Genomic DNA, 22,486 nt, shown 5'->3' on the forward strand with positions numbered 1-22,486 from the left:
GATTCAGAGTAGGTAGTACTGAACCTTTTCTAAGGACATCTCCAGTTCGTACGGTCACGAGTACTACATGTAACACATGTGTTACTAGTTACATGGCAAATGGCAGCCTTAATCCGATTAAAACACATAATAACGGGTTCTTACCGCGTTTCAATCAGGGATATGAGACTTCCGATATTTCGACACTTGTTGCAACTTCGTTGCAAGTGCCATGATCACGGTCTCTTTTGTAACTGTTCTTTTATTTTATTTGAATTGAGAGGAAGGGGATTCTTCTTCATCATCTTCTCCTACCAAGAGAAAAGTGGAAGAAAGGGAGAAGGGCCTTTGCCTTGCTGTGGGGTGACAGGCTGATAATAATAATAATTGAGTTACTTTTTACAAAACGTCAAAACGGAAGTTTTCCTTGGAGTTTGTATGGAAATACTGTCCTGTGACGTCATCAATAGAAACGGTCAAACGTCGAACTCATTTTTACTTCATTCATAAATTAAATTCGAAAATAATCCGAAAAGTAAAATGAGATTGATTTTTTATCATCTTATTAGACTGCTTTGTATTTCTAGATTAGCATTTTATAATTTATCTTTGACCCAGTCAAATACCCTATTCCACAAAAAAAAAAATACACATTAGTGACACTGATTATGAACACAAAAAAAAAAGAAAAATGTAGGCACTCATTACTTATAGGTTAATAAGACACATAGGTACGTATCAACCTAAAAGACTAAGGAAAGAATTCCAAGGTTCCAATTACGAGTAATTTTGCAATGCAAATCCCACCACGTGGACAAAATCAAAATTCACGAAATGCATATTCATCGATAAATCGATATCAACTGCGCAACACTGGGTACCCGTTATGTTGATATAAGTCTTAAATACTGATAAAGTACGTTCACAGTCGCAGAAACGTCACTGCGAAGAGCGCAAGCGCGTAGCGACGTCGTGCGATATTCGGAATTTGAAAAGTTAAATTTTAATTTTTATCGATATCGCTGATTCCGGAGTGCACACATCACTATTTGTCTTTAGGGATCGAACGGACGGTTCGACATTTCAAATTTAAAGTGACCAATAGAGTGAATGCGCAGGATTCCGACCACGTGGTAACGCAAACGGGAGTTTTTCTTTAGAAAGATGTTAAATGTTTTTCACAGAATACAATATTTCTTGTATTTTGCTATAAAGTAACATTTTAAAGGACTTTTTAGTGAGTTTTGTGGTGTACATTGCAACAGTTTGGTGGTATTGCGTCACCTTTTGCGGCGATTAAAGGTAAGTTTTATGCTAAACTTGATGACCATTTTTTCCATATTATTTTATAACCGTTGGAACCTTCCGTGGACTTCTACGAATATTTGAAGACTACAATTAGCCAAATCGGTTCGGCCGTTCTCGAGTTTTGGCGAGACTAACGAATACAAATTATATTTTTTTTATATATAGACTTACAGTTTTACCATCATCCCCCTAGTATTATCCTATATCTCACAGGGTCCGCTTACCTAACCCGACGATTGGACAGGTCCGGTTTTTTACAGAAGCGACTGCCTGTCTGACCTTCCAACCTGCGAAAGGAACACCAGCCCAATACAGGTTAGGTCACACACCTCCGAAATGCTTTTCTCGGGAATGTGGGTTTCCTCCCAATGTTTTCCTTCACCGCTGAGTACGTGATAATCATTTATGATCCAAACATAAATTCCAAAACAATTTCGAGAATAATTAGTTTACGTCCGAGCTGGATACGAACCTGCGACCTCAAAGTGAGAGGCAAGAGTTCTACCAACTGGGCTACTCAAATTCAATATCAAAAATATCTTTATTCAGTAGGTAACATAGTTACACTTTGAATCGTCAATTTTACATAACGAACGTCTCATCCGCCTAAAACTACTGCAGCTTCTCACAACCTGTATAGCCGGGGAAAAGAAGCTGCAAGAAAATCTCTCTCTAGCTAGATTTACTGTTTTACCACTTTCTGATAAGTATTTGATGGCATACCAATAACTTATCTGGCAGATAGTTATACTCTCACTCAGTTTATCAACCTATAGTGAATCACGCCTTTAATTTTTTTTTAGTACATCATACAATATGCTAGTTTTTTTTTTGCGAAGTGACGTATTTAGCTGCAGATGGCATTAACTACTTGGCCGGACAAATGGCCAGTTGGGCGCGAACTTCGGCTCAGGGCGTCGTCTGAGGGGATCATATTTGAAAGAATGAATCGGCCGTAGTGGGTCGCTAGCAGTAAGCGCCGAATGAGGGAAATCGTCGACCACGCCGGCGGGGTCGGTAGGTACCTATCGGGGTCCTGAAGTATTACTGAACAGAAAGTTCGTTTTCTATATTATTATTATCTAATTATTATTATAACTAATAAAAAGCAACCTCCACCAACCCGCAGTGGAGCAGCGTGGTGGAGTATGCTCCCTACCCCCTCCGGTTGATTAAGAGGAGGCATGTTCCCAGCAGTGGCACGTATAATAGGCTGTTTGCGTTATGTTGATTTGAAAAATGAATTTAATAAGATCCTTCTTTGAACACAGAAAACTGTGGACTTAATAATTAATTCTTTCAAATATCACAGCCTCACAGACGACGCCCTGAGCCGAGGTTTGCGCCCAACTGGGCACCCTCAGGCCTGTTGTCTTAAATTTTGTACCGGGTGAGAGTCCTCAGCGCTCCCCATTTGTCCGGTCAAGTAGCTAATGCCATCTGCGTCAAACCTACATTAAGTCTCGTCAAATAAAAAAATGTTCAGTAATAGTTATCATCATCATCACCAGCCCATTAACGTCCCCACTGCTGGGGCACGGGCCTTCCCTATGGATGGATAGGGAGATCGGGCCTTAAACCACCACGCGGGCCCAGTGCGGATTGGTGGTTATTAACGACTGCTAATGCAGCCGGGACCAACGGCTTAACGTGCCTTCCGAAGCACGGAGGAGTTCGAGATGAAAACTTTTTTTTTGTGGTCACCCATCCTATGACCGGCCTTTGCGAAAGTTGCTTAACTTCAACAATCGCAGACCGAGCGCGTTAACCGCTGCGCCACCGAGCTCCTCAAATCCTCAGTAATAGTTATAGTTATATTTAAATTGACATCTTAACGTACATAACCCTCCCATTTCACTATGCGAAAGTCGCGTAACCGTCTTTGGAACGGAATTCATACATTCGGAATGCAAACAGAATCAGTCGTTAGAAATACGTAGAAATTTTAACAGCAAGCAAGCTATATTTGGCTCACATATTGTAAGCAAGCTTTATTTTAATACGGTTGTAAAATGCTATGCGGGTAAAACCGCAGGAATCGTATTAGTGTTCTGACGTTCTTACTTTTAATGTGACTTATGTCACATTTTTCAAAAACTTTGAACGTTTTGCTATATTTTTTTTATTATTCATCTCCCTAGCATTATCCCGGTTTTAACAGGGTCCGCTTACCTAACCTGAAGATTTGACAGGTCCGGTTTTTTACAGAAGCGACTGCCTGTCTGACCTTCCAACCAGCGAAAGGAAAACCAGCTAATACAGGTTAGGTCACATACCTCCGAAAATGCATTTCTCGGGAATGTGGGTTTCCTCACGATGTTTTCCATCACCGCTGAGCACGTAATAATTATTTATGATCCAAACATGAATTCGAAAACAAATTCGACAATCATCGTTTTAGGCATGTGCTGGATTCGAACCTGCGACCTCAAAGTGAGAGGCAAGAGCGCTACCGACTAGGCTAACACGGCTCCACTATATTATTATTATTGCGTATGGAAAAAAATATCCTGCGTGAATCATAATCATATATCTAGTTTAAGCTCCCTCAACCAAGTCTCTGCCGCATCCGTCACACAATGCAGCTCGGCTATGCCACCTGGGAACCGGTGTAGAGGGCTCTCGTTCACTATGTGAGATAGGGTTTGATCCGGGTGACCACATTCACAGTATGGCGACTCCTTTCAGCCCCAATTACGTAGGTGATGGTTCGACTTCACCATATACTTTGGTAAGTTGGTTTTGCTATAACGATTCCCGAGAAATTTTCGGAGTTATGTAACCTAACTTGTATTGGGCTGGTTTTCCCTTCGCGGGTTGGTAATACTTATATCAACACTTACAATACAAGGAATAAAAATAAAATTGATATTCAAAATTCTAGATTAAGTACATTAAATTCATCTTTTACACATATATACATACATAAACTCACGCCTATTTCCCACCGGGGTAAGCAGAGACTATAGAATTCCATTTGCTTCGATCCTGACACACTTCTCTTGCTTCCTCCACATTCATCAATCGCTTCATACAAGCACGCCGGTTCAGGGTTATTATTATGTATACGGTTTTACAATAAAATACTTACCAGATAATATTTGGATTGACAGACAATTTTAAAGCTCATGTGAAGCTTACTTTATGTAAAATAGCTTATTATAAGAATAATGATTACCTAAATATTAAAAATATCTGGTATTAAATGTGTTCCTCTAGTTATTAAATAACTTGTAATGTATACTTACATTGATTTAAAGGATGTGTTGCTGTTGCAGTTTCTTGTAATTTCTTCTCCTCAGCCATAACACCTTGCGAAATGACGTAGATTCAAATATGTTAAATTGACCTTCAACAAGTTTATCCATGATAAATACGATGAATAAATGATTCTGATTTCTGACATATTTAAGTACTCTTTTGTCCGGCCAAGAAGTTACAAATGTCAGAGGAAAACCTACAATATATCACCCGAAAAAAAAACGGGTTTTTTGTTTGTAATCGGTTCGTGTGAAATATTGCTGGTGCTAACTAAAAATTAACATTCAGTTACTCATAAACGTTGTTGTAAACCATTAGGTGTGAAATCACTGTTCTTTGATAAAAACTTTGAAGACTTGGATTACCTGATTGTCCGACAAAAAGGTGATTCCGAGCTTCGGAGGGTGCGTTTATTTATTTATTTACAGAAAATTTTTGTTTTTTGTTTTTTTTTTCGGATTTGGTAGGGCTGGCAGAGGAAGACCGAGAAGGACTTACGATGATCAAATTGGAGATGTCCTTAGAAAAGGTTCAATACGATCTACTCTGAACCGGCGTGCGTGTATGAACCGATTGATGAGTGTGGAGGAGGCAAGAGAAGTGTGTCAGGATCGAAGCAAATGGAATTCTATAGTCTCTGCTTACCCCGGTGGGAAATAGGCGTGAGTTTATGTATGTATGTATGTTATTTATTCAAAAGGTACACACAACAGGTAACAATCATGACATGCGAAAATAAAAGGTAAGGTAGGTAGGTAGGTTAAGCTATTGATCCTGGCTTTTAGCTGTTAAAACACCTCCATCAATCCGTAGTGGAGCAGCGTGGTGAAGTATGCTCCATACCCTCTCCGGTTGATTGAGGAGGGACCTGTGCCCAGCTGTGGAACGCATATAGTCTGTTTATATATGTATAACCAGAGACCATAAGGTACACATTGACACACTTCTCTTGCTTCCTCCACATTCTCTTCCAGACTAATACCACACCCCGGACACTTCATACGAACAACCTCGCTTTACACAGACACTACACATTGATATCATCGAACACGCTCATCTGTGTGTGTGACGTCTGACCCCATACGATTCAAGTCTAAACGATGTTCGGGGGTGAGGTAAACCTAGCTCAGACGCTGGTGGGGAGCGGAGAGTTGCCGTTCTATACGTAGTATTATTCCTTATTCTATGCTACTACTGAAGCCAAATAGGTATGTTTGAGAGGTACTTACAATCATACAAACATACAAATAATAGGTATACATAGATAACATAAACGTCGTGTAATAACCCACTATTGGGCACCTGCTTCCTGGTACGGTTGGGGACGGGATCAAACGAAAAACCGGCCAAGCGTAAGTTAAACTCACATTCGTGAGGGTTCCGTAACAAAATTTCCTCTAATTATGTTCTCTCGTGATAGACTGTTTATTGTTATTACCACGGTTTTGCCAAAACAAATGTTTATTTTTTAATGTTGGTATGTTTTTTTTAATTGATATCATTGGTAGAAAGAAGGGGAGGGGGGGTAGAAGGTTGGAAGGTCAGACAGGCAGTCGCTTCTCTAAAAAATCGGACCTGTCAAATCTTCAGGTTAGGTAAGCGGGCCCTGTGAAAAACGGGATAATGCCAGGGAGATGATGATGATGATAAAAGGTAGAAAGAAATACGTTTATTACGTCACAAGTTCTTCAGGATTTTTGCCCGATTAACGGCAGTACTACTTTCTTGGTTTTCTTTTTGTTTTGTTTTTTTCTCTGTATTGATTTTCGTGTGGTTTCTGTCCTGTGTTGAATGTAATGTGCCTGTCCGTCTGTGTCTGTGGTGTCCGGAAGTAATAAATGTTTCTTTCTTTTTCTTTCTTTCTTTACTAAAGGGTTCCCTATTACGCTCTCTATTACATGAGCAAAGATTGGTTGTATATACAATACACCCCTGCCTACCCCTTCGGGGATACAATCGTGATGCTGTCGTGTGTTATAAAACACAACTAAAAAAAATAAAAATTAAAAAAAAAAACCGATTGATGGTTTTCTAATCAAGTCATGCGGAACCCCACACGTGTCTTAATCGTGGTTCCAAGGCCATTCCGACGACTGTATATAACGGAGCATTTGACCTTGACCGCACACGGGTGCAATCCAGAGTCACACGAAATAACATAACGTAATCTCACGACTGTATCCCAATTGGGGTAGTCAGAGGTACATCCATCGCAAGATGAGCTAAGTACCTTCACCTCACCGAGCTTTTTGTTTGGCCGTATCGCCATCTTTATTGATTCAAACACAACCTTAACAAAATAATTAATTCAAATCATACATACATGTGCATAAACCCACGCCCTTAATCCCTAATGGGGTGACCAGAGCCACAAGTAGTCAGAAACTTGCAGAATAGAATACAAAATCGCTTTATTGCACATATAAACACAACACTAAAAACAATTTTAAAATTGACAAGAGAAGCACAATCGGCGCCCTTATCACTAAATAGCAGTTAGCAATTTCTTCCAGGTAACCTTAGGGTGGAAGAACTTGCTTCTTTTATCGTGTGGATTGTGAGGTGGATTACCAACCCCATCAACCCTGGTATCAGAGTTATTATTGAGCCGCCATAGGCCCCTGACATGACTCATGTAACTACTACGTACTTACATCAGTACGAGTAAGTAGGTAACAACCGGGACCAACGGCTTAACGTGCCCTCCGAAGCACGGATCATCTTACTTTTTGGACAATCAGGTGATCAGCCTGTAATGTCCTAACCAAACTAGGGATCACGAAGTATTTTTTGTAATATATCCCACCGGGATTCGAACCCGGGACCTCGGGATCGTGAGCCCAACGCTCTTCAAGTGAGTTCGTTATAACTATACATGTGTAAAAATCACATTTACATTAAATTGTCCTCTACGTCTCCACCAACCCGCATGGTGGAGTATGCTCCATACCCCCTCCGGTTGATTGAGGGGAGGCCTGTGCCCAGCAGTGGGACGTATATAGGCTGTTTATGTTGTTGTTGTTTTCTACGTGTTGGCTTCGGCCCCACGCACGCCTTCCAAAACTCCGGGACTCCATAGTCACGAGATATGGAGATGATAATACATAATCATAAAACATCCCACGTAACGACTTCCGTGGTCCAGTGATTGAGCGTGGGGCTCACGATCCGGAGGTCCCGGGTTCGATTCCCGGTAGGGACATACCACAAAAAATACTTTTTGGTTCCTAGCTTGGTTAAGAGATTACTGGCTGATCACCAAATTGTCCGAAAATAGGATGATCCGTGCTTCGGAAGGCGCGTTAAGCCGTTGGTCCCGGTACTAGAATAGAATAACTTTATTCCCAAAACAGTTTACTACTTACTGATGTGAGTAAGTAGTCGTTACATGAGCCATGTCAGGGGCCTTCGGCGGCTCAATAGTAACCCTGACACCAGGGTTGATGAGATTGGTACTCCGCCTCACAACCTACACGATAGAAGAAGACAACACATCCCACACCAAACCAGTTACTAACTCAATCCAGTTAAAATCTGTAACTTACCGCATTATAAGTAATTTAATGGAATTAGCGTTGAAAGGCCGCATCTGCCAGTTATCCGCTTCTAGTTGTCTGGGTGAAACTAGTATGTAACAAGGCCGCCTCATCATGATCAGCCCATCAACGTCCCCACTGCTGGGGCACGGGCCTTCCCTATGGATGGATAGGGAGATCGGGCCTTAAACCATCACGCGGGCCCAGTGCGGATTGGTGGTTATTAACGACTGCTAATGCAGCCGGGACCAACGACTTAACGTGACCAACTTACCCATCCTATGACCGGCCTTTGCGAAAGTTCCTTAACTTCAACAATCGCAGACCGAGCGCGTTTACTGCTGCGCCACCGAGCTCATCAACAAGGCTGCCTATATCGGAATATTGGAAAAGTGATCGAGTTGAAAAGTTAACAGGCAAACAGTTTTAAAGGGGTAGGCAGAGCTGTATAGTATATTAAGTCGTGGCTAGATCGTAGAATTGGCCATTTCATGATGTGTTCGACCATGTCATGAAATGGTCATATTTCATGAAATAGCCAACTTAAGTTGTCCATATCGTTGAAACGTCAACGTTCAATGATATTTCAATCAACGTTTGGCCATATCGTTAATGTAGGTGGTGTTATTAATAAAAATGCGAATAGTCGATTAAAACTCTTACCTAGATTGAAAGTAGCGCGTCTATTGTGAGGTTTTTTTAACAACAAATCACGTTCGGAAGTGATTTTTCAAAATGGCCTTTACGTTGTTTATTTATTAAGTACTACTACAGCATATATAATACATTAACAACTAAGACAATTAGTAAAATTAAGACTTATAAGTATATGTACTAGCTTTTGCCCGCGACTTCGTCCGCGTGGCGTGTTATAAAAGAGAGATCTTTGTGTATGTGGGAGTGCATATCACATGTCAAGCATCTAACTTATGCAGTTTAGATTTTTTCATACAAATGTTTCTTTCCCGCTAACTCCCGTTTCCGTGGGAATTTTGCAATATCCTGTTGCAACTAAGCTTTAAGTTAACTAAGGTACACCTGCATGCCAAATTTCAAGCGTCTAACTTAAGCGGTTTAGATATGACAATTACAGTGTAGGTACATAGCATCAAAAAATTAGTAATTAAATTAAAAAAGCAGTCTCTATTTATCCTTGACTGACAAATATGAAATTAAAATTAAAAAAATAAACAAATATCAATTTACTTATTACTATATAGTTTGTGTATGATCAGCGCCATAAAGGCAGCCAATCAGCTCGCGACACCAAACACTTCAGGACCCCGATACCGACCCCGCCGGCGTAGTCGACGATTTCCCTCATTCAGCGCTTATCGCTATCAACCCGCTAGGGTCGATTAATTCTTTCAAATATTTTTCCTCTCAAACGACGCCCTGAACCGAGGTTCGCGCCCAACTGGACACATTCAGGCCTGTTGTCTTAAACGTTGTACCGGGGAGAGCCTTTAGCGCTCCCCATTTGTCCGGCCAAGTAGTTAATGCCATATACGGTAAATTTACAATAAGTCAAAAAAAAGTATGCTCAGTAAAACCGCTTAGCAACAATTGCATAAACCAGATGACATTTTAATATACGAGATGGAACCGAACCCAGGCAAGGTTACTTCATAATGAAAAATACCTTGAACTGAATATGTAGGGACGTTGACCGAACTGCAATGGCCTTCTTATTCTATTTATTTCTTTTAAAATGGTGCCTAGTAACCCAGTGGAAGGATCGCTTGCCTCTCACTGCGTAGTCACAGGTTTGAATCTCACTACGGTCTTAAATAGTGATGTTCCGAATATCCGTATCCGTATCCGTGTCCGTTACTTTTCACGCGGATCTTTTACGGATCTTTTTCAGGTGATTAAGTAGAATTATTAAATAAAAAACTGTAAAATTCCATTCAAATTGTTTTTATTTCTTAAAATCAAATATTTGGCACCTTTATATTGCAAACATTTAGATAGATAGATCTTTATAATGAAAGCAAGATAAAATATCACTTTTATAACAATAAAATAACAATATTAGCAAATTATAACATTTTATAATATTGTCGAATTATAACATTATCGAATAAGAAAATAAAGATCCGTATCCGTATCCGTATCCGCGGATCTTTACACTAAATATCTGTATTCACATCCGTATCCGCGGATATACATTTTTAACGATCCGGCACATCACTAGTCTTAAATCAATGATTTTCGAATTTGCGTTCAAATTCATGATAACAGAAAGCTCGATGAGGTGTGGGTACTTAGTTCATCTTGCGATGGATGTACATCCGACTGCCTCAATTGGGATATAATCGAGGGTATAAATTCATGATGCATCATAAATGAAGGAAACCTTACCTTACCTTGTTTACATATATAAAAAGAAGGTGGTTTTGTTTTTATTATTTATTATTCTTTTTTAGTTATGTTGGTATCTTTATATGTTTATTGCACCAGCCCGTGCTCCAATGCATAAACTTCTTTCACCCTAAGGTTGCTTGGCAATAAGGCCGCCTATTGTGCTTATGTTTTTATTCGTATGTTTATGTCCTTGTATATGTCGTTGTGCAATAAAGTATTATTGATTGATTGATTGAATCCTACATTCCCGAGAAATGCGTTTCGTAGGTATGTGACCTAACCTGTGTTGGGCTGGTTTTCCCTTCACGGGTTGGAAGGTCAGTCAGGCGACAGTCTGTCTGATCATTTATGATCCAAACGCAAATTCGATAACAAAGTAGATAATTATTGGTTTGCTGGTAAGTATTCGAACCTGCGACCTCACAGTCTTCTTCTTATCGTGTGGCTTGTGAGGTGGAATGCCAACCCCATCAAACCTGGTGTCAGAGTTATTACTGAGCCGCCAAAGGCCCCTGACATGACTTATGTAACGACTACATCCTTACATCAGTAAGTAGTAACCGGGACCAACGGCTTAACGTGCCTTCCGAAGCACGGATCATCTTTGGGACAATCAGGTGATCAGCCTGTAACGTCCTAACCAAACTAGGGATCACAAAGTGATTTTTGTGATATGTCCTCATCCTCCCACTGGGGTTCGAACCCGGGGCCTCGGGATCGTGAGCCCAACGCTCAACCACTGGACCATGTAGGCCGTACAGTTCGTACAGTACCCCACAGTTAGAGCCATGCATTATTTTTCTGGGTTGCTACGGCCTCAATGAAATTTTTAAATCGTGATGCAATAGTTTGTAAGCCAAACTCAATTCTCAATTATTTATTGCATTCCATGTAGGACAATGGGGTATTACATAGGCATAAATCAAATCAAATCAAATCGTGGTCCTGTGGTTGAGTGTTGGGCTCACGATCCGGAGGTCCCGGGTTCGAATCCCGATGGGGACATATCACAAAAATCACTTTGTGATCCCTAGTTTGGTTAGGACATTACAGGCTGATTAACTTTTACTGTAGAAAGCGCTATTACAGTTTGGCTTCTATAATAGCGTTGGATCCCTTGATCTTAGGAACTATAACATGGACCCTGTAGGGCACAGCAACGTTGAAGGGAAGAGAGGAAGTGTGTATTAAAATTAAAACTTATCATTTAAAAATTCGTCTACAGTATAATAGCTCTTTTTAATTAGCATTGTTTTTAGATTTTTTATAAATAAATTAGTTTTAGTTTCATCTCTTAAGTACTTTGGGAGCTTATACATTTTAATGGACATTGCTAATGGGCTCGTGGCGTGTAATTTTAGCCTAGAATTTAGCAACATTAATCTGCCTTGATGTCGAAGCAAATGCGGTGTAGGAAAGTGACTTCATCACTACATAGTATAAAACAAAGTCGCTCTTTCTGTTAAATCTTTAAAACTACGCAACGGATTTTGATGCGATTTTTTTAATAGATACAGTGATTCAAGAGGAAGGTCTATATGTATAATAACATCCATTAAATGGTGGAAAAATACTGTTATATATGAGGTTTTTAATGTGATGTCGTAAATAATTTAATTTTTTCCTCAGCATTGCTCCCGAGCGGAGCCGGGGCGTGTCGCTAGTTTTTTTTTATAAAAGTGAGGATATTAACAAATTTGCAAATCTCCAATATCAACGCAAGCATTACTCTGGGTTTTACTTACATAAGCTTTCCCGAAAACCAAACGAGTAATTAAAGTCAGCATAATAATGTCTAAGTAGTGTTATTTTAGATTCAATTCGTAGAATTGTATGACTATTCTATGTAGGGCATATCAGGCGTTACTCGTATGATCATGGCATGATTGCATATATGCATACGTAGACATAATGTATTTCGATGACGTTACAATAGGTTAGTTTCTTACTAGGCAAATCAGTTACTTTTTAGTAAACGTTTTTTTTTGACGTGACTTATTGTAGATTTGCCGCAGATGGCGCTGAAGGCTCTCACCCGGTACAGTCACGAGCAATATCATGTACCCACTTTAGAACCCTGTATTTGTCATTTAATGAGCTTTACGGTTAAATTTGTCAAAAAAGTTAATATGACATGGTTTCACAGTGTATACATACTACTCGTGACCGTACATCGTTTAAGACAACAGGGCTGAGGGTGCCCATTTGGGCGCGAACCTCGGCTCAGGGCGTTGTCTGAGAGGAAAAATATTTGAAAGAATTAATCGACCCTACTGGGTCGATAGCGGTAAGCGCTGATTAAGGGAAATCGTCGACCACGCCGGTGGGGTCGGTATCGGGGTCCTGAAGTGTTTGGTGTCGCGAGCTGATTGGCTGCCTCTATGACTTGAGTAATCGGGTCGTCGGGATTACTAAACGCTAAAACACGAAATTACTTTGGGAAATTTTATGGAAAAGCACACTGACATCATAGAAAAACTTGATAAAATGTCGAACTTATTATTATTTTAATTAAATTGCGCATGTTAGCCCTACAGATGACAGGCTGTGAAAGTCCCAAGATGGCGAGACCACAGTTTAACGTGTAAATCTTTTGAATGAGGAAGGTACTACATTTTTAGTTTAGGTACCAAATAGTACTAAATTTGCCCTGCTGGTTAAACTTGAGATTTAGTATTTCGGGCCTTTATGGTAGCATTTAGGTCAGCTGGAAGAAATCTCTTATAGAGATAAGCTTGCCTGTACTGTCTGTTGTCTTCGTACGTTCCCTTTGCTTGTCCTATTGTGTACAAATAAGTAAAATAAATTGAGGGAGTGAAATTGTGACTTGTTAACTACTATTATCGCACTTCTCGATACTCTTTGGTTACATTGTTGCTATGGAGCTGCGTTTAAGTGTCCATTCTAAGTTAAATTGTGGTTTTCTTCATCAAATTCTCTCCTAGAGCCTAGGACCTAGGCTCTCGCTAGGTCATAAGGCGACTATTTGAGTGGTATTAATAAACTAATCTCAGCTGAGACTGCCCTCAAGGTCATGTCAATGTGACAGTTCTTATATAAAAACAGGGAGTTGAGCATGATCTTAAGGGCAGTCTCAGCTGAGATTACTTTATTAATACCACCCTTAGATATCTGTTTGTATCAGACGGCATATTTCTATCAAATCAAAATTGGAAGAAAGGAAGAGAGGCCTTTGCCCTGCAGTGGGACATCGAAGGCTAGTGATATATAATATTATATAGATATCTGTAGGTATGAGTTAAAACACACCATTATATTACCCAAAGTAGTCTTTTGATTCTTGCTCTGTTCACCCTGTCAGAGACATGGGCGCGAGTTTATTTTATCTGTCGCGAAACAAGCGCTTAGGCTTCTCCTTAAGTATGTTACTTATAAATCTGTCTCGACGTCTGATCTCACGATTGTAAAACGGAAACGCTACTAGCAGTTGAATGTCTGACATTCTCGATAACCGTTAGGTTAGGTTAGGTTAGGCCGTCTCGAACACCATATCAAATCAAAATCAAATCAAATTATACTTTATTGCACTTCTTCTTCTTCTTATCGTATGGGTTTTTTTAAAGAACGTCTAGGGCCCTGTGCCGAGGTTTTTCTTGCAGCTTCTTTTCCCCGGCTTTACAGGTTGTGAGAAGCTGCAGTAGTTTTAGGCGGATGAGACGTTCGTTATGTAAAAAATGACGATTCAAAGTGTAACTATGTTACCTACTGAATAAAGATATTTTTAGGTAGAATATCAACCTTATCAATCCTGGTGTCAGGGTTATAATTGAGCCGCCAAAGGCCCCCTTACATGGCTCACGTAACGATTACTCACTTACATCAGTAACGGCTGAACGTGCCTTCCGAAGCACGGATCATCTTACTTTCGGACAATCAGGTGATCAGCCTGTAATGTCCTAACCAAACTAGGGATCACAAAGTGATTTTTGTGATATGCCCCCACCAGGATTCGAACCCGGGGCCTCTGGATCGTGAGTCCAACGCTCAACCACTGGACCACAGAGGCCGTTACTTTATTGCACTGAAAACTAATATAATTAATAACAATGGATATAAATAATAAATAAAAAGAAATTGGGGTAACCACCGTTCTACACGCCCTGTCAATGAAGTATTGAACGCGATTACTCCACCGACAAGAGCGCAGCTCTTAAATACAGAGAGAAAAAGAAATACTGTTGAAATAAAAACACATCACTGTTTGAAAATAGTAAGTAAAACAATTTCTAAAACAGGATATAATGAAGTGCTGACATTTTACAAGGCGGTTTATTATATACATTATAAGTTTATATACATTATAAGTTAAATAAAAAAAAACAACAACAATCAGACATAACACATGAATACAATACAACTCGTGGCGCCCTTATTGCCCTAGAGCAATTTCTTCCAGGCAACCAGGAAACAAAATTTTTACAAACAACTTGAATGCGGAATCGTGCAACAAGAAATACATACCTAAAAGTAAACTAAAGTTAATATAATAAAATAAACACTCTATTATAATGTACATATCGTCGCCATCGGCGGCGCTGCGGGAACCCGTAGACTCACAAGTGCTGCAACAATCATCTACGATAGATGCTGTGGCCAATGATGATGATGATGATCGTCGCTATACAGGGTGTTAGTGATATCGTAACGAAAACTTTGAGGGATGATTCAGACCATTTTAAGTATTTTATCTATCTATCTACCATGATTCTGAGTTTTTTTTTAAATATGTACAATTTATTCATTAACTCAGAATCATTATCTGAATCATCCCCCTCAGTATTCGTTACGATGTCACTTACACCCCTTATAAGAACGTACCTACAGGTAGCCGTACAAGTACGTATGGGTGTTAGTGACTCCGTAACGAAAGCTTTAGAGGATGATTCAGACCATGTTTCTGAGTTGACATCAAGTGGAATTTTCCATTGGAAAAGTATGAAACTGAAAAATAAAATTTTCATGAATTTTCTGACAGGAGATTCGACTTGATATATCAACTCAGAATCATGGTCTGAATCATCCCCCTCAGTATTTGTTACGGTGTCACTTTCACCCATACCTGCTTGTATGACTACCTGTGTCTATTTGTACGGGGTGTAAGTGACATACACATATATACATAAACTCACTCCTATTTCCCACCGGGGTAAGGAGAGACTACAGAATTCCATTTGCTTCGATCCTGACACACTTCTCTTGCTTCCTCCACATTCATCAATTGCTTCATACACGCACGCCGGTTCAGAGTAGATCATATTAAACCTTTTCTAAGGACATCTCCAATTTGGTCACCGTAAGTCCTTCTCGGTCTTCCTCTGCCAACCCTACCATCAACTTTTGCTTTATATACCGCTTTTGCAATTCTATTATCCTTCATTCGCTCTACGTGTCCAAACCAACCTAACATTCCCTTCTCAATCTTAGTCACTATATCGTCTTTTACACCACATATCTGTCTTATCACACTGTGGGTGTAAGTGACATTGTAACGAATAAGTACTTAATTTATCTAAGTAAAGTTTTCACTGACAGGAATCTTTGCTTTAATCTTTTACCTATTATTTCTTTTCATTATCGATGTATAAACGCCATAAGCATTGTAATCTTTTTCTTATCGTGTAGGTAGTATGGTCAATTATCAAACCATTGTAATAGTTGTTAAGTATTTAGCAATTTTTTTTAAGTAACAAAAGGTGCATACTCATTTAGTTATAAGAGCGCCCGCCAACAAACTGGTATAAGTTTGGCGAAATTAATTCTTTAAGAAAAATTGTACCTTTGGAATAAAAAAAAACTACTACTACACTGTTCTACTATTAAGCGGATTGGCTATACTATACTATTTCAGACGGTCAAGGTATAAGAAAATCAGCCGGGTCTGCATGACAACCGCGCCGCGTGCGGGCGTTATTATATCGAGGGCTTCGACCAATAGCCGTTTGACGTCCATCTACGTAGATAGCATTCGTATCGTTTATTGCTCGAAGCGCTCAATATACATCACACCTTTCACGTTGGTCTAACAGAAAGTACGGTGAGGTGTGGGTACTTAGTTCATCTTGCGATAGATGTACCTCTGACTACCCCGTTGCGATATGGTCGTGAGCTTATATTATGTTATGTTAGACATTCACTGGATGACAAGGAACTAGGGTCTTAGCCAAGAATCAGAATCAGAATCATTTATTCAACGTAATTGTCATAGATAAACCTGTTCAAATTAACATTTTTGAATCTACGTCATTTCGCAAGGTGTTATGGCTGAGGAGAAGAAATGACAAGAAACTGCAACAGCAACACATCTTTTAAATCAATGTACATATACATAACTTACAAGTTATTTAATAACTAGAGAAACATATTTAATACGAAGCATTTTTATAATTCAGGTAATCTTATAATAAGCTTTTTTAAAGCTACATATGAGCTTTAAAATTTTCTGACAAATTTAAAATACTGTCTGGTATTGGCAAGTAAGAAACACAACAGTGCCAGCGATAAAAATGTCATTATTAAAACATATAATATCGGGTTCTTATCGCGTTAATGAGGGATTTGAGACTCCCTTCAGGGATATAAGCACCCGGTATTATGTGTTTTAATTATGATGATAACCGCGTTAACCTCAAACAATAGATAAATACAGGGTGTTAGTGACATCGTAACGAAAAAAAAAATGGAACGCCTATTTTATTGTACTAAAAACGATAGTGGGTGTTTTTCTTGTCGCAAATGTTTAATTAAGATTTTCAATTTTTACTGTGCCGCAATGTAAGTCGAACAACGCGCCCCACAGACGCTAAACTTACGCGCGGCTACGTTACGCGTGCGAGATACGATGTTGATATCTAGGTAGGAGTTTTCATTCTCTTGTATTTAGATGCTTAGTAGTGGTTGAACGTTTAAAAATGTTGTTTGTTGAAGTAGAACACCTACTGCCACGATTTTTCACGCACGGTACCTACCTACCAGTTATTAAAACGTTCCTAACTTATTAACAATAAAAACCCTACTCTTGCCTTACCTTAATTGTTATTCCTTCGGATGAAGTACCTAGGTAGGTACCCTAGAACATGTCACGTCACGTAGGTATGCAACATCGCGTTTCCTCCGCGGTAGGTAGGTATCACACGCACTCACAAACACAACACCTTGCTCTTTAATAAACATCAACAATCTTCCATACTTTTGCGCAGTAAATGGTCTATGATCTATCATCATAGTCGACACTACTCATTTACAGAATGAAACAAACACTCACAAACACGAAAAAAATATCCTCGAAAAACATCACGCGATTCGGGTCAAGCTTAGTATTCGACTGAGCGGAAGCGCGCGGCGGCGGCGTTAGCGCAAAGCATCAAAGGCGCCGACTAAGGGCGCCGACGACGCACCGGCCGCGGCCGAGTCGAGCCGACGACTAGAGAGAGAGAGAGAAGTATGTTTATGGTGCAAGTGACAGAGAAAGAAATAGTATCTGTTCGTATGCCTACTTTATTGGCGAGCGTTGCCCTTGACCCGTGCGCCGGCTATTCACCTGCGCATAGCTGAAGTTGTAGATACGTTATTATTATTATTGATGACATTGATAAAATTTAATAATTAGTAATTTTTATTTGTTTATTTTAAATGTGCGTTCTATGCAGCTTAAAACACAATATGGGACTGAAAAAAATCTATTTTTTTTATGAATTTGGCGACAGGAAACTTCACTTGATACCTATCAACTCAAAGAAATACCTAGTATCTGTTCGTAATGCCTACTTTATTGGCGCGCGTTGCCCTTGATCCGTGAGGCTATTCACGTCCGAGTATCCATCAAGACAGATCAAACAAGCCCTAACTCGGAGGTCTTGCGTCCCAGGATCCTTTAATTATGTCTTAGAACCTTCTTGGCCTATGTGGTCCAGTGGTTGAGCGATGGGATGCGGAGGGTCCGGGTTCGTATTCCGGTGGGGACATATCACAAAAATCTGTTTATAAGGCCTTTGGTTGGGACGTTACAGGCTGATCACCTGATTGTCCGAAAGTAAAATGATCCGTGCTTCGGAAGGTACGTTAAGTCGTTGCTCCCGTCTACTAGGTACTTATGTAAGCACGTAGCCGTTACATGAATATTGTACACAGAACAGGATAGGTTTAATTAGTTCTTTACTGATGATTTAACAATGAGATTTAAAACCACGAATAACTTAGTACTTAGTACCTCGGTACGGTACCAACATGTAACAAGAAAAATAAGATCACTCCTCTCGGACAATTTTTTTTCTTAGAACATGCCGACATTGCCTACGCGGCGGAGTTGCCGAACTATCGATAGGTAGATTATCAATTGTTGAACTTGAAAATTGTCTAAACTATCGAAAGTAGTGATAGTACATTTAGATCGATACTAGCGATAGTACTGATAGGTCTTGCTTTGTAACAATAATGGGTATTGATCTAAAAGATCTATCGATAGGTACCTACTATTGTTTTTTTTTTAACTAGGTATCGATAGAATATCGATAGGCAACACTCTGGCGGAGTGTCCGCCCAATTCTAGACGCGATCTCGCTCGATTTTTGTGTAGCGAGGTTTTGCGTAGGTACTTACATACTAAGTTGGTGGATGGTTGACATAGTAGGTAACTAATTACCTAATCTGTGGTGGTTGTGTTAGTTGGTTGTTAGTTATTCTAATGACAACAAAGAATACAATTATACTCGCTCCTTGTTCGAGAGGTTTTAAACAGTGTAGTCTACGTCTTATGCTCCAGCATCGTCACAATTTTCAAAGCTCATATCCAAAGCTAAAAAAAAAGTTAGTTTCCCGCTTCCTGAACGCAGCTGTCAACTAATGTCATTACGGTTTTTGTGCACCGGCGCGTCAATTCGCCTCCGTAAATAAACTAATTGAAAACTAATATTTAATACAAAAACATGATTGATATAGTGCGAAAAATCTGTTACTTACATAATCAAGTGCTTTTTTCTCTAAAAAAGCTAGAAACAGTACCAAAGAAAAAATGTGGATGACGACGAGCGTAAGTTCTTTTTGATAAAACAAAACGTGGATTATACTAGTAAGTCTTAACATTATCCATCTACTAAAACAAGAGAAGATATAATTATGATCAATTCAATTTATTTCCTTTTATTGTCGAAAACAAATTACTTTTTTTTGAGGTTATAATTTTATAATCCTAACATTCGAAGAAGTAACTTAAGTTGGTACTTATTACTAATAAAAGTAACTAGTTTTATTAACAGAAATAATAATAATATTAAAATTGTATCGTGTTCGTGTTATAACAGTGATTTAAAAGTTATACTTTATTCCGATGTTGATGTTGTTTAAATTCGCCTTATATAAGGCAGGCAAAGATCTCAGGACTATACAGTCTTGACTTTAGTAATTTAATATTCGAAAATCACGATCAAAATAGGCCTAAGCCTTGTCTTCAGTCCCTGATTGCCGCGTTTTTATTTTCATCTGTCAAAAAAAAAAAAAAATTTTTGTTTCTTTTTGTAATTGTGTTCTTGGCTTATGTTGCGGTTGATAACTTACTATCAGCGAATGAAATGAGCAGTTTTTTTATAAAACAAAGAGAACCAGTGAAATATAACCGCAGAATGGCATAGAAAAGTAAATAATTAACTCGGAAATAATTTGACAAGTTCAGATAATTAGATGACAGAAGCACTTCATGTTTACCCTGTTCATCAAGAAGTACCTATGACACAGTAGTACTCAATATCACAGAGGTCATCTACACCATTGGTAGACAAGATACATAACTTATTCAAGATAACACTTAAAACATTTAGAGGATTATAATTGGTTTACTACAAGATAACCATACTTAAAAATGATATTATATATATTATAACAGTACATAATCCCTTCTCACAGTCTCTGTTAAGTGGTGTTAATAATGTTATCTTCTCCGAATGATACTTACTATATAAGATGATGATAATATACCCTAACAATAAAAACAGAAAGAGTGTTAAGAGAGTACAGGCAAAAGATAGCCTTATTATAGTAAGCAATTTCTTCCAAATTACTCTAATCTTATTATAATTCAAGCTTCCAACGTATGGGTGATGATTATTGGTACCAACCTAACCAACAAGAGAACACCACTTGGAGAGTCACCTAGTTAAGCACTAGTAGTGAACTGTCTGACTAGAGAATAGACAGACTATTTGTTTCCCTTTAGAGCTATCACAATAGAGGATAGACAATGGACTCGATGTATCAACCCTATTAACATAAAAATCAACCACTAAGATCATTGCTAAGCGCTAATATACCTATTTTACATTTCCATACCTAGAGCTATCACTTAGAGGATAGACAATGGACTTAAAGGCACAATGCACATAAGAGCTACCATTAGGAAGGTCGCCATTGATAAGCGATAATATACCTATTTGTCATTTCCATACCTAGAGCTATCACTTAGAGGATAGACAATAGACTTGAAGGAATCAATGCAATGAATGTAAGAGCTACCTCTAAGAAAGTCGCCATTGACAAGCGCTAACATATCTATTTCTCATTTCCATACCTAGAGCTATCACTTAGAGGATAGACAATAGACTTGAAGGTATCAATGCAATGAACATAAGAGCTACCACTAGGAAGGTCGCCACTGACAAGCGCTAACATACCTATTTCTCATTTCCATACCTACTTAGAGCTATCACTTAGAGGATAGACAATGGACTTGATGGTATCAACCTAATTAACAAAAGATCTACCACCAGGAAGGTCGCCATTGCCAAGCGCTAATATACCTATTTATCATTTCCATGCCTAGAGCTATCACTTAGAGGATAGACAATGGACTTGAAGGTATCAACACAATGAATGTAAGAGCTACCACTAAGAAAGTCGCCATTGACAAGCGCTAACATACCTATTTCTCATTTCCATACTTAGAGCTATCACTTAGAGGATAGACAATGGACTTGATGGTATGAACCATATTAACATAAGAGCTACCACGATTATGGTCGGCATTGGCAAGCGCTATATACCTATTTCTCATTTCCATACTTAGAGCTATCACTTAGAGGATAGACAATGGACTTTATGGTATGAACCCTATTAATATAAGAGCTACCACGATTATGGTCGGCATTAGCAAGCGCTATATATATACCTATTTCTCATTTCCATACCTAGAGCTATCACTTAGAGGATAGACAATGGACTTGATGGTATCAACTCAAATAACATAAAGCTACCACTACAAGTATCGCCTTTTGCTAAACGCTAGTAGATAGCTAGAACATAGACCAACTATTTTTTATACTTTTATTTCCATGTTTGGTTTGTCACTTGAGGAATCGAAGATAAACCATTGAATTGTCGGGGCTTACCTACCCATGTTGAAACTCAAGATTAGACTAATGCTGAGAAACAATAGACTATTATGTCAAATTGATTATTATAAAATAATGAGAGTACAAATTCTGAAGAAATAACCGACAATTCAAAACCTAAAAGCCTCTGTTCTATTAATCAACCTCAACTGTGCTAGAAATCAAAGTATGTAATGTCAGAGATTACTTTCAAAAGAGATAACTGTACACAAGACATGGTTAGAGAATACTGCTATTAAATTCTTTCAACCAACATCATAAAATTCAAATAGCACATAAATAATAATGAATAACATTGCCCGAAGAGTGAGTAAACGAGATAGCAACAGGATCTTTGGAACAGAGACAACAGTATCAGCAGGCAGCCCCACAGCCAACAGCATGAACAGAAAGCCCACAAGGAACAGTATCAGCAGGCCGCCCCACAGCCAGCAATAAAAGCAGTGATGCAACCAGTCATGATCAGCAGTGCTATAACCAGCAGTACCAGCAGCCCTACAGCCAGCAGTAGTAGCAGAGCTACAACCAGATGTATTAGCAGTCTCACAGCCATTAGTATCAACAGTGGCCCAGGCAGCAAGGCCGTTTAAGAATAGTACCTCATGAGGAGGAAGAATTCCCTATAAAGTTATAATGGGA

At 39.0% G+C, this 22,486-nt stretch overlaps 1 protein-coding gene across 1 annotated transcript in view; it reads left to right on the forward strand.

The window, feature by feature from the left end:
* The first annotated feature begins 916 nt into the window (after positions 1 to 916).
* The window catches only part of LOC126378181 (neural/ectodermal development factor IMP-L2-like), a 112,864-nt gene continuing 91,294 nt past the window's right edge, over positions 917 to 22,486 (forward strand). The window contains exon 1 of the mRNA XM_050026382.1: positions 917 to 1,281. The gene's annotated coding sequence lies outside the window, so the exon portion shown is untranslated. The remainder of the gene's footprint in view (positions 1,282 to 22,486) is intronic.

Source organism: Pectinophora gossypiella, chromosome 25 (assembly GCF_024362695.1).
Source record: "Pectinophora gossypiella chromosome 25, ilPecGoss1.1, whole genome shotgun sequence".
In the NCBI taxonomy this organism is placed as follows: domain Eukaryota; kingdom Metazoa; phylum Arthropoda; class Insecta; order Lepidoptera; family Gelechiidae; genus Pectinophora; species Pectinophora gossypiella.